The sequence below is a fragment of the Phyllostomus discolor genome, chromosome 9 (assembly GCF_004126475.2).
Source record: "Phyllostomus discolor isolate MPI-MPIP mPhyDis1 chromosome 9, mPhyDis1.pri.v3, whole genome shotgun sequence".
NCBI lineage: Eukaryota > Metazoa > Chordata > Mammalia > Chiroptera > Phyllostomidae > Phyllostomus > Phyllostomus discolor.
Genome location: NC_040911.2, coordinates 60,228,097 through 60,241,747, shown reverse-complemented (window position 1 = coordinate 60,241,747; position 13,651 = coordinate 60,228,097).

Below are 13,651 nucleotides of genomic sequence, written 5' to 3'. Positions count from 1 at the left end.
TTCCAGTGAGACTTATTGGCCTCTTTCAAGGCCTGCTCTAGTGGGTCTACAGTCTCTAAAACCACACAGAGTAGTCCTCAACATCTTCCCTTTTTTGTTTGTTATGGTGGTCAGGGTGGTAAGTCCAATGAAGCCTGCTACTTGCTTTTCTGGAAAGCAATTATATGATACCTAGAAGACAATTTGCATATGCATTTCAAGGCACAAAAGACTACAATGATTAGGAGGCATCCTATAGCCCCCATGACCCAGACACATAAATTTAGTCCTTCCACCAAGTCTTTGGTTTGAGCCATTGTAAGTTGTCCAGCAGGGTCTGAAAGACCTCCTCTTTAGTAAATCCTCTAATGCCCTGAAGTTGTTAACATAGCTCAAGCTGGAGTTGATGGATTTGTCCTTTAAAATCAGAGGAAAAGGCCCTTTGCAACCCATGTTGGACCTCCTCATGAGTGCTGACTGTAGTTCCACTTCAGGGGAGTGACACAGAGCTTAAAGATGCCTGGATTACAACTGAGTTGTTTGTGGGTGACAAAATCATCTTCTTCATACACACTATTTCTTCCTGGAATGGGGATTTCTGATGGAAAAAGAGGTGGATCACAGAGAAGGGTAGCCTTTTTTATGATATGGTTTCACCCTCTTTGCCTGCAGCTCAAAGGGTCCTTCTGGAGAGGAGACAAAAGCGTACCTTCTTTCCCAAATTATGAAATCAACAGTTCCTTTGTGGTTGGTAAGGGAGGAAAAGTAATTCAATGATTTCAGATTTGGGAGTTAACTGTTTAGTTTGAATTGTTTGATTGACAAGACTTAGCTCAGCTTAAGTTAGCAGGGAGCGACACCTCAGTAAGGTTAATTCGGTGTTTCCTTTTAAAGTAGCAAATAAATTAGTAAGCTGGTATTACCAAGGTTTTTATTAGAACTTTCCAATCCCATGGGGTCATGTGATAGCCATTAGCTATGGACCCTAGCAGTTCTTTCACTTTTTCTCATTACTTTTTTTCTGTTTAGCCCTGGAAGTCTGATCCTCACCATCCTCCGAGGGCTCCTCTTCTATTGGCTTTCAGCCCTTAAACCTTGGCTGCTCAGTTTGCAATGGTCAGGGAACAGTGTGAATGAAGTTCCAAAGGGTGGCTAAAAAACAACCTGAGTTTTAGAAGTGTCACTTTTTTTCACTTAGCATATTGCTCTCCAGTTCCATCCATGCTGTTGCAAAAGATATAAGCTTTTTCTTTCTCTCCACTGTGTAGAATCCCATTGTGTAAATGTACCATAGTTTTTTGAACACTCAGTGGTGAAGGACAAATACCATATGAGCTCACTGTTAACTGGAACATAATCAACAAAAGAAAAAAGCAAACAAAACAGAACCAGAAACATTGAAATTAAGAACAATCTAACAATAGACAGAGGAGAGGAATAAGGGGTCAATGGGGAGAAGGGTTTTCAGGAACTACTATAAAGGACACATGGACAAAACGAAGGGGGATGGTGGAAGCAAGGGAGGGAGGGAGGTTTGGCAGGAGGATGGGTAGGGGGAGAAAATGCAGACAACTGAAATTGAACAATAATAAAGTAATTAAAAAAATAAATGTGTCACTTTTCCCTCTGCTTAGAAAGACAGGCACCTGCTGTTTCTGCAAGTTGTAATGAATTTAAGCAGTGAGTAAACTGCTCTATTGATCTCTGGACCTGGTAGCACCTAGGTTTAGAATTTGCAGTGTTTCAAAGACTTGGATGTTTAGGTTCCTGTTAAAGGTGAAATTATATGGTACTTGTCTTTCACTGCCTGGCTTATTTCGCTTAGCATAATGCTCTCCAGCTCTATCCATGCTGTGCAAAGGGTAGGAGTTCCTTCTTTCTTTCTGCTGCATAGAATTCCACTGTGTAAATGTACCATAGTTTTTTGATCCATTCATTTACTTATGGGCACCTAGGTTGCTTCCAGCACTTAGCTACTGTAAATTGTGCTGCTATGAACATTGGGGTGCATAGATTCTTTTGGATTGGTGTTTCAGGGTTCTTAGGATCTAGTCCCAGGAGTGGAATTGCTGGGTCAAAAGGCAAATCCATTTTTAGTTTTCTGAGGAAGTTCCATATTGCTTTCCATAGTGGTTGTACCAGTTCTGCATTCCCACCAACAGTGCACTAGGCTCCCCTTTTCTCCACAAACTCTCCAACACTTGTTGTTTGTTGCTTTGTTTATGATGGCCATTCAGACTGGTGTGAAGTGGTGTCTCATTGTGGTTTTAATTTGCATCTCTCTGATAGCTAGCGATATTGAACATCTTTTCATGTGTCTCTAGATCCTCTGTATGTCCTTTAAAACACTGGAGAAGTGTTTTAAACAACAAAGCAAAGAAACAAGCAAAATATAGTCAAAGACATTGAAATAGAGGACAGGCTGACAATGACCAGAGGAGGGAGGGGAGGGAATTTCAGGGGAGAATGGGAAGGGTTTACAAGAACAAATATAAAGGACACATGGACAAAAATAAGGGGGGGTGGAAATGGGAGGGAGGTGGGGAGGAATGGGTGGGGGGGGCTGGAATGGGAGTAAAAGGGAGAAAAATGTGCTTGAGCAATGATTAAAATAAAATTTTAAAAAAGATTTAGATGTTTTATTTTCCTTCTTATTTTTTTTTTTGGCTTCTACCTCTTTTCTTTAGGCATTGACTCCAGTGTATTTACTTCCCATGCTATACATGAATGTGGCATATATCTTTTTCCTTTATTCCTTCTTACCCTTTTCCTTCACAATCCTTTGCTTTTTAAAATTTCTTTCTTTTTCTTTCTTTTCCTTTCTCAATTCCCTTTTTTCCCCTTATAAAATCCTCCTTCAATTTGTATATAACCTCTGTGACTTACACAGGCCCTCTTCAATGTAGACAGAACTCTACGACTTACATAATCTTTATTCAACTCTTCTAGCCCATTTTAGTTTGCCCTTTTAACACACCCAGGCATAACCAACTTTAGAATAATCCACATTCAATTATATTTTTTCAAGATGTGATGCTATAATTCATACCTTTTCATCACTAAAATAATATATTTTCCCAATTTAATTAAAATCCTCAATATTTAGTGACAACTAACAGTAAATAATTAACATGATTTAGATTGAAAAATTTATGAACACATTTCATAACTTTCAGAAACAGTATTTTCCCCACTGGTGAATAGATTTACATTTTTTTTTTTATTCCTGGTGATTACTGCATTCCTCGAGTGTGCTCCCAATTGAGCTGTCTCATTATCTAGTGCCCTTGACAACTTTAGGGAGGCTGAAGAAGAGGGAGGGAGGAGACATCAGGCATGGCAAGGCCTGTTCCCAGGACTGAAGCAGTTCCTGGGCCTCCCGAAGGAGTATTCAGAGTGTTTAAAAGACACATTTTCTCATTGTTTTTCTTTCTGAGCTTTTTACTGTCTGAGAGGGGAGCAAGATGTTGTCCTCTCTTTAAGCAATGCATTTAAATTCTTTCTGAGTAGAATCCTTATGGTGTAACAACATTAGAGATATTCCATTTACCAGAGGTTTAGCAAAATATTTGGGGACTGAGACTGAGTTGTTCATTTCAAAACAGAAACAAAAACAAAACCCAAAGCAAAGACAAAATTCGTGCAAACTAATATTCTCAAATTAAATTCTCTAAAAGGAGGGGATGAGGCACCAGCCTTAGAATCTTATCTCATACCACTTGGTACTACAAATGACCCTGACAAGATCTAAATGGCATGAAGCCCAAATAGCAGAGACATTATCTGATACCAACTGGTACCACAAACACACAAAAGTCTAAACAGCAGAGACACTATCTCACACCAACAAGTACAGTAAATAACCTTTAAAGGCTCAAATGGCACAGCCCAAACAGCAGAGGCAGAAGATTCTAGGATTATACAAAACAACAAAGATCAAACCAAGTTTCCCAAAAGATAAGAAAGCAAGCATCCCTGGTTCTGCCTAACTAGTTCTATAAGGCTCTTTGCCTAGTATGACTGGAAGAAGAGGGAGGAGAGAAGAGAAAACTGAAAGCATAGCGACTGCAAGAGAGGCAGCCCTGGAAGAAATCCCCTTTTCCTTATCTTAGGCACACTGACAGCATAACCAAAAACTCTTGGTGCCACTGTCCCTTACAAAGGATGGAAGACACAAAATCCTGTCTGTCTAGGTGTGTCTGTCCATGGTGATGGCTCATAGTCTCTGTCCCTGTTTGGATGTCATATGTGGGATTAACTCCATCCTGCAGAACTCTTCTGATCACTGTGGATGTGAATAAGCCATCCCAGACACAATCTTGTTTTGGCTGGAAAAAGGGTATTTATTCCCTCTAGTGGGGAATGTCCCAAGCTTTTCTCCCAAACGGCTTTTATTGGACATGGTACGTGTAGGGATATACAGCATACATGCACAGCTCATCAATCAATGTGAAAAGGCTATCATCATACAAAAACAGGTATTATTTATAGGTAGCAATTGAAGAAACAGAGATTTGTCATACATCAGGGTCTGTGAGACATGCTAATGCCAGATGGTCTTTAAGACATGTTTCATGAGATAAGGCGTTTACTCCTTATGATTGAACTTAAACATCCAGTTTATATCAATGGAGCTGTACAAAAAAAATCAAGCTTCAAAAGATATAATATATTTATCAGGCCTGATTTCCCAAGGGAACCCTTGGTGTTACCATTGGGTCATGCCTGCCACCTGGGTTTCCTGATTTTTCAGTGAGACTTATTGGCCTCTTTCAAGTCCACACAGGGTGGTCCCCAACACATAATACAGCAGCTCCAGTCACTACATTTTCACCTGCTTCCTGATTCCTGTATTTCTCCATGTGGGCCTAGTGTGACCTTCATGGCTACCAATATTAACAACTTCCCCTGGGGCAGGCACTGTGACCACTGACACCTGCCTTGATGAGCAACTCTCTTTTGCAAGGTCCTGGTGGGGAGCATCCATGGAAAAACAGATAGATGGAAGACATGAGAGGGTGTGGGGCATGAGTGGGACAGAGACACAGTAGTAATGCCATCTGGGAGAATGCTTCATAATGGAATGACTGATGGGACTTCTCTCATCCCTCCTCGGTTTCTGGGGGCCCTGGTATAATTGGTCCCTAGTTGAAAGACTGGATTTTTCCTGTCCATCCCATTCCCATGAAATGGTTGTAAGGGATGATGATACAAGATTTCCATGGACATTTGGGATAGCTTCCAAATGCAGACAGTCCAAAAATAGTAGCCTGCATCACCTTTGTTTTGTTTTGTTTTGTTTACCAATCTGTGTGCAGAGTTTGTAACATCTGCCTACACTTCAATAGGGGCATATATAAATTTATAAGGGCATTTATTTTTCACCCTTGTCTATGATAGCACTTAGGTTTTTAGCAGCTGAGCCATTGTTCACGGGTCAAAGATAGCTGGACCCTTCCCGAGTGTTAGTTGGCATCCTTCACAGGTGGAATAATCTTCACTTCTGACTCACCTTTTACATCAGAAAGGTAAGGTGTCCTGCTCTTTTTCACTATATTTCAGTTGTTTCCTACCTTAATTTGTATGAAAACCCCACTGGTTTTACATTACAAATTTCCTGGAGACTAGGCCACAACCCCCATTTTTGTATAGAAGAATTTTTGTGACCTGACATTAGAAATATGTAAAGTCCCCAGGCAATTGACACTTGTGGCCAAGGATGTAAAATGGTTTTCTAAAGAACTCCAATATTTAGAAATTGTGTAAGTTGCAGTTGGTGTATTTTGTTCGTGACTTATGTCTTTCCTCTGATACCTGCTCTCACAGAATATGAGATTAAAAACATATCCCCATACACTGAGTTAATGCCCACAGGGTTTTGGTAAGGTTGGTACATTTTGTGCCTGACACCACTGTCATTGAACCCACATTAGTAGTTTTTGAATGATGCATCACTCACTAAGATCTGTCAAAACCAAGAGAATCTGTCCTGTGTCATTGTGTCCTAGAGGGACTTGCCTAGTCACTAGTTGTCCCAAATGAGAAGGGAATAAAAATATACTTGAAAATTATAAGCACACAAAATAAAAATTGACACTTATTTTAGAAACTCTCGATTCCCACAAAACCCAGACTTTTGTGGGATTATCTGGCTTGAAATATTGGAATACATTTGCTGAAACTCCCCTCCTAAAATTGGGGTTTAACCAAAATCTTATTACTGGGGTATTTAAGGGATGATCCACAGAGGGCAAGAGGTAGAGGAGAAATAGGAGAACAGTGTTACCTGCAAGTTGGATGTAGTAAGTTTTGAGTGATGAATTTATCACCATGAATCCTCACAGTCAGCCCCCTTTTCCATTTCTATATTAGGACACCAGCAACTAGTATCATGGTCCCTTACTGTGGTTTTCTGAAATTGAGCTCGGGGCCAACAGAATTCATCACTGTCATTACCAGTTTCACTTTTAACTCTGGTCTCCAAGCATAAAGGCTTATTGTTATTATAAAAGAAAGAAAGGCTTAGAAACACTTGTAATTAACCACTTGTTTTCTTTTTGTAATGATTTCCAAATATTATTTTCAGAACAAAATTACCTACTACAGAAATTGCTGTTATTTGTCTGGTTTTCTATACTGTCCTATGAGGTCACATAGTCAGCACAGGAAAACCATCAGTGGATCAACCAAGAAACCAGTGTCTCAAACCATCACATTTTCAGGGTAAGGTCTCCATCCCTGTCTCCACTTGCCCCACACTCAGGTGCCATCCTTCAGCATCTGCCCCAATCCATTCCCATAACTCCATAGACCATGTACCATCTCTTCTAATTTTCTTACTGTACCCCATTTTCAGAATCTGCTACTCTTTAAATTATGACACCTATTATATCTGATATTGCTTATAATTTACATAGACCTGTCCTATGGCTTACATTCTGTGCATAGCTTTTAAATAAATATAAAATTCAAATTATACAAAGCCTCACATTCTATATTTTTAAAACACCGTATTTCAAGGACACAGTAAAAACAATAAGAAAAATGACAAAGACATTGTGGGGCAGAGTAAAGATAAACAATATAAACAAACCTGAAAGCTCTCTAGACAATTTAGTTATCAGATATGGACTTTAACATACCTAAGATGAATTGGTTGAAGACATTAAAAAAATGAGTAATACTGGGAAAGAAGTTGAAACTATCATAAAGAATAAAAGGAAAGTCCTAGGACTGAAAAATACAATAACTGAAATGAATAATGAGATAGGAAGGCTAACTAAAGAGAGAATCAGATAACAGGAGGCAAGACAGAGGAGATGGTACATGACGAAATGTGTGAGAAGATCTGCCCCATAGAAATATTTGAAAATGTAAAGCCCGAGTTATCTAGAACAGACCCAGGACAACAGACCACTGTTTTAAGCAGTATTTCAAACCTCAAGCAGGATAATAAGACAAACCAAAACATAGCATGAAGGAGGTCAAAATTTAAGAAGTGAAAAATTTAATTATTCTTATTAAAGAAGTAAGTCATTAAAATGTTCATACTACCCAAAGAAATCTACAGATTCAATGGAATTCTTGTCAAAATACCAAAGACATTTTTCACAGAACTAAAGGAAATAATCCTAAAATTTGTATGTAACTACAAAAGGCCCCCAAAAGCCAAAGAACTCTTGAGAAAGAACAAAGCAGGAGGTATCACACTTTCTGATATCAAATTATACCACAAGACCACAGTAATCAAAACAAAATGGCCCTGGTTGAGTAGTTAAGTTGGTTGGAGCATGGTCCCATTATGCTAGCATTATGGGTTTGGTCCCTGGTAGGGCTCATAGAGTAATCAGCCAATAGAAGACTTCCAGTCAAGACAGAAGCATAGGGGGAGCTGTAAAGATGGGGGCAAGGTACTTGGGAGCTGAACTCATTTGTCCCTGAACCCAACTGGGACACCTAGCCAATCTTCAGAAGAACAGAGTGAACAGCCAATGGGATTCTGGCTTATATTAAGTTTGGAAGCCAAAGATTGCAGAGGACATTTAAAAATGGATGGTAAGGAGACTTTTAGGCCAACAGGAATGCCCCCCTCCCCAGTGCTGCGCAGGGGACTGCAGCTGCTGCAGGAGCATTGGGGGAGAGGCGGGTGGCTCAGCAATTATTAGTTTGAAGCTCCTTCTTCTCCCAGAACAGGGAAGCCAGTACCAAGCCAGGAGAGTCCTGGGTGCTTGAAGTCACTGGGGGGATGAAGACACAGTGGGAAACCCACAGTGGGTGGTGTTCCCTGGCTGAGACTGTGGTCACTGGCTGGGACAGTAGCAGAGAAACTGGGGAGCTGGGTGGCACCTAGAAATGGGAGAAGAGTTGGGCCCTGACTGACCATGGCCCAGATAGTCTTGGAACTGGTCAGAGCTGGCTGTGTAAAAAGCTGAGCACTTGTTAGGCACTGCACCCTGCAATGAAGGGGAATTTGACAAAAAAAAAAAGGCTCTTGGCCACTGTTCAAGGCCCTCTCATGTGCAGCAGCCAGGCCAGCAAAGAGGGAGGAAGAGGGGTGCAATTTGATCCATATCAGGGTGTCCCACAGACTGATCATAAAGGGGGAAGTAGGGGCTCAGAGAGGTAGGAGTCTCCAGAGAGACTTAATTTAAGAGGCGAACTAAACTGCCCTGAAGGGGCTTTGCATGAGTGCAGCACCAAGGACAGCAAAGAGGGATGAGGAGGGGTGCAAGTTGCTCCCACTCAGTGTACCTCATGGAATAATCGAAGAGTGGCATAACAAGGTCAATTAAAGGTGCTGGCATGGTGCATGTGAACAGTATGGGCCATGCATCACTCTGAAGGCTTGGGCTATAGGCTGGGCACCTGTGAATAGTGTAGTCCACATCAAACCCCTATCTTCATAGAACCACAGGAAAGGACAAAAATAACAAGCCTAGAACCCCCCTCTGCCTGCAGCATCCAGGAAGACAAGCAGAACCTGTTTGGAGAGTTTAAAGTCACCAGGAGTTTTGTTTTGTTTTGTTTTCTTCCCCAAGTGTAAAACAATAAGACCTGAAGCTGTGAAAGAACAAAAGACAGATCCGGAGAGAGATCAGAAAGCTAATGCCAACAAGTGAGACAGATTTCACTTTGCTATCCTACAGAACTTGCATTTTATTTTTATTTCTCTTCCTTCCATTTAGTTTTATTTGTTTTGTTTATTTGTTTCATTTCACTGTTTGACTGGTGTCTCTGTTCTCCTGTTAACATTGCATTTTAATTCTTCTCCTTTCACATCATGCATGTTCCAATAACATACTACTCTTGGTCCTTTACTTTTTACTCTTTTTATTCAGATCATATACTTATTGTAATATTGTTGTTCCAAATACCACACAGCACCCTTCCCTGGTCTTAGTCCATTTCACTAGCTTCCATAGTTTTATTACTGTTGTGTTTAACTTTATTCTCTTGAACACTATGACAAGTTTCTATCCTTTACTCTCACTATATCTCACCATGAAAACTTGCATAAGTGCTCTGCTTTTTGGAGTCAGCTCACATTATTTTTTTCCTCTATTAAGAGTCTTATCTCTTTTCCATCTTTTATGGAAAGTGACCGGTTGGGTGAAACATCATGGTTATTTCTGTACTTCTCCAAAGGATCTTCTATCTCTTCTCTACTTGTTGATACTTTAAATCCCATAGAATACTCCCCACCGTCTTAATCCATTTCACCTTCACCCTGCCACTGATCACATATAAGATAAGGTGGAAGCTTTGAATACCAGTAAACCTACTAGAGAAGAGAACCCACAAAGAAAAGAAACACCAACAGGTAAAACCTAAGTACAACAATAAAGCCAACACAAAAGGAAGAAAGGACAACCCAAGAGCATCCAGACAAGAGACCACAAAGAGACCACATCCACAGAAATCCTAACATAGGAATTCACCCCACAAAGACATCTAGCAAAGCACAGCATTGGGAATCACAGAAACAAACAAAGAGAGTCACCTAAAATGGGTAGACAAAGAAAGAACCTGCAATCAAAAGGAATGCAAAACTCCCCACTAAAAGAGCTAAATGAAATGTAAGCAAGCAAACTATTAGATATAGAATTCAAAAGAATGGTTATAAGGATGCTCAAGGAACTCACAGAAAATTCCAAGGAACTGAGTGAGAACTACAATAGTATGAAAAAGGAAATAGAAAATATAAACAAGAGCGAGGAGGAAATGAAGAATACAATCTGAAATTAAAAAGAAGAAACAAACTAGAAGGAATTACAAGTAGGTTGGATGAAGCAGAGGACCAAATTAGTGAGTTGGAAGACAAGGTAGAAAGAAATGCCCAGGTAGAGCAGCTGCACAAAAAAAAGAATAAAAAATATGAAGGCAGCTTAAGGGAAATGCAAGACAAAAAGAAACACAACATTTGAATCATAGAAATACTGGAAAGACAAGAGAAGGAGCAACAGATAGAAACCCTGTTTGAAATAATAATAACAGAAAATATTCCAAACTTGGGGAGTAGGAAAAAAATATGCAAGTTCAGAAAGTACAGAGACCTCAATCAAGATCAACCAAAGAAGGGCTACTCAAACACACAGAATAATTAAAATGCCAAGTTTTAAAGACAAAGAGAATCTTAAAAGTAGCAGGGAGAAACAAGAAGTAACATAGAAGGAAGCTCCAAGAAGGATAACAGCTGATTTCTCAACAAAAACACTGCGAGTCAGAAGACAATGGCAAGAGCTATCCCAAGTAATTAAGAGGCAAAGGCCTGCAACCAAGACTACTGTGCTTAGCGAGGCTCCCAATTAAAATGGAAGGTGAAGTAAAGAATTTCTTAGACAAAAGAAGCCTTAAAGAATACACCTCTATCAAACTATCACTGCAAGATATGCTAAAGGGACTGCTATAAGAAGAGGAAGAAAAAAGGTAAGAGAAAGGAACACAGATATAAAAGGGAAAAATGATTAAGTACCTATTAATAATAACCTTAAATGTTAAAGGATTAAATGCTACAATCAAAAGACATAGGGTAGCCTATAGACCTTGATGTTCACAGCAGCACAATTCACAATAGCCAAGTGCTAGAAACAGCCTACGTGCCTATCCCTAAATGAGTGGATCAAAAAACTGTGGTACATTTACACAATGGAATACTATGTGTCAGAAAGAAAGAAGGAGCTCCTACCTTCTCCGGCAGCATGAATGAATATGGATAGCATTATGCTAAGTGAAGTAAGCTGGTGGTGAAAGACAAATATCATATAACCTCACCTATAAGTGGAACTTAATTAACAAAACAAGCAAGCAAAATATAACCAGAGACATTGAAATAAAGAATGAAACTAACAGTAATGCGAGAGAAGGAGGGAAAAGGATAATAGGGGAAAATAGAAAAACCATCAAGGAACATTTATAAAGCAAGAAAGGTAGATTTGAGGGTGGGTGACGGGGATGAGTGGGGTGAGGGCGTGGTGGTGTGAAAATAAAGACAACTGTATATGAACAACAACAAAAATAAATTAAAAATAAAGAACAAAAATAGACATAGGGTAGCTGAATGGGTAAAAAAAAAAACCAAACATGACTCACATATATGCTGCTTACAAGAGATCCACCTCAGAACAAAATACCTACACAATCTGAAAGACTAGGGTGGGAAAAATTATTCCAAGCAAATGGATAGAAAAAAAAGCTGGTGTCGCAATACTTATATAAGACAACATAGACTTCAAAACAAAAGCCATAAAAACAGATACTGAAAGACATGTCATAATGCTCAAGGGAAGAATCCATCAAGAAGACATAAACGTTGTAAACTTGTATGAACACAACATAAGAGCACCTAAATACATACGGAACGTGTTGGAGGACTTCAAGAAAGAAAAAGACAGCACAACACTTTTACTAAGTGATTTTAACACCCCACTGTCAAAAAAGGGTAGGTCCTCCAAATAAAATATTAACACGTATATCTCAACAATGAACAATGTTCTAGATCAAATGGATGTAAGTGATATATCCTTCCATCCATTTCATATATAACTAATAGAACCCTTTATCCCAAAGAAGAAAACTATGCGTGCTTTTCAAAAGCGCATGGAATATTTTAAAAGACTGACCACATGATAGGACACAAAACAAGCCTCAACAAATTCAAGAAAATTGAAATCATAGGAAGCATTTTCTCTGACCACAAGTTCCTGAAACTAGAAATGAACCAGAAGTAAAAAACCAAAAAAGCACTATGTAATTCCTGGGGATTGCATAGTATACACTTCCTGGAGATTGCATAGTATGCTATTAAACAGTGAATGGGCTAAGAATGAGATCAAGGAAGAAATCAAAAAGTTTCTGTACATAAATGAAAATGAACACACAACAGTCCAAAATTTATGGGACACAGTGAAGGCACTCCTGAGAAGGAAGTTTATAGAAACACAGGCATAGATAGAAAAGGAAGAACACTTCAAATGAACAATCTAACTTTACATATAGAAGAACACTTCTATATGTAGAACAAAGCCTAGAGTGAGTAGAATGAAGGAAATAATGAAGATCAGAGCACAATTAAATGGCATAAATGCTGAAATAACAATTCAAAGGATCAATAAATTCAGGAGGTTGTTCTTTGAAAATATAAAAAAAAATCAACCAGCCTTTAAGCAGACTCATCAAGAAAAAAAAGAGAAAGAATACAAGTAAATAAAATCAGATAAAACAAGAGAGATTACAACTGATACCACAGGAATACCAAGTATTTTAAGAAATGGCAAAGAAAAACTGTATGCCAAGAAATTTGAAAACTGGGTGAAATGGACAAATTTTTAGAATAAAATAATCTTCTAGAATTGAATAAAGAAGAAGCAGAAAGCCCAAACAGAAAGATAACAGCTGGTGACATCAAACCAGTAATCAAAAACTCCAGACACACAAAAGCCCTGTACTCGATGGGTTCATAAGAGAATTTTACAAAACATTTAATGAAGAACTAACCTCTATCTATCTAATGCTATTCCAAAAAATCCAAGAAGAGGGAAAATTTCCCAACTCTTTTTTATGAAGGTAGCATCATCCTAATTCCAGAACCAGTTAAAGACAGAACAAAGAAAGAAAACTACAGGCCAATATTGCTGAGGAACATAGATGCTAAAATCCTCAACAAAATATTGGCAAACCACATCCTGCAACACATTAAAAAGATCATACACCATGATCAAGTGGGATTCATCACACGGTTGCAAGGATGGTACAATGTTCACAAATCAATAAGCATAATATATCACATAAACAAAAGGAAAGATAATCACATGATCATATCAATAGATGTGGAAAAAGCACTTGATAAGGTACAGCACACATTTATGATAAAAACTTATCAGCAAAGTGGGAGTAAAGTGTGCACACCTCAATGATAAAGGTAATATACAAAAAAACTTACAGCCAACATCATACTCAATGGACAAAAACTGAAAATGTTCCCACCAAGATCAAGAACAAGACAAGAATGTCCACTTTCACCACTTCTATTCAATAAAGTACTGGATGTCCTATCCATAGTGATCAGACAAGAAAAAGAAATGAAAGGCATCCAAATTGGAAAAGAAGAAGCAAAAATGTGACTTTTTACAGATGATATGATAGTAGTCACAGGAAAACCTATAAACTCCACCCC